The sequence below is a fragment of the Penaeus monodon genome, chromosome 20 (genome assembly GCF_015228065.2).
Source record: "Penaeus monodon isolate SGIC_2016 chromosome 20, NSTDA_Pmon_1, whole genome shotgun sequence".
NCBI lineage: Eukaryota > Metazoa > Arthropoda > Malacostraca > Decapoda > Penaeidae > Penaeus > Penaeus monodon.
In genome coordinates, this window is record NC_051405.1 from 2,203,332 (window position 1) to 2,204,053 (window position 722).

Below are 722 nucleotides of genomic sequence, written 5' to 3' on the forward strand. Positions count from 1 at the left end.
CCAACATTTTACCTGAACTTTCAATCACAGTGTTTTTTGAGCCGGACTAGGAGACGGAGGCCAGGGAATGAGCAGAACATACGGCATTTTTACCTCATTTTTAAGAGCTATGAGATCCATTAAATAAACCCCGTTGTCCAACTGAACAGAATTATAGCTCATTCTAACATGTAATTGCTTATTGTTGCATTATAGCAACGGCAGGGCTAAGAACGCTGGCAAAGGGAGATCGGAATTTTGGCGTAGCCGGGAAAAAATGTGAAACTCTGTCATTTATTTTTGTGCTGAGAAACGGGTATTAAAAGTCTGTATATATTAATTTTATATTGAGAAAGAACTAATTTTCTCGGTATATTCAGTATGTGCTGAGAAAGTAATATTAAATTTTGTCACTTCGCAGCGAGAGAGAAATGTTAAGAATTCTATCAATATTTTCATTTTGTGCTGAGAAAGATTAGATTCTGCCAATGTATTAATTATGCGGTGAGAACTGCCTCGAAGACACACTGCCATGAATCTGCAAAACAGCTAACTGACCCAGTCAATGGCTCGTAAAGTGTGCGGTCACTTTGCTTACTGACTCTCCTACCTATATTACGCGCCGAGTGCTGCCCTGCGAAAGAATTTCACTTTAATTAGACCTGTATTTACTCCCAGGTTTAAGTGGCAAACGAAGCGGTTATGTGCTTGTTCGTAACGTTTGCTGAGAAAAACACACACAC

General features: G+C 39.3%; 1 protein-coding gene across 2 annotated transcripts in view; it reads left to right on the plus strand.

Annotated features, from left to right (window-relative positions):
- LOC119585576 overlaps positions 1–722 on the plus strand; it is a gene marked incomplete in the record, with an annotated part of 25,697 nt that overhangs the window by 16,010 nt on the left and 8,965 nt on the right.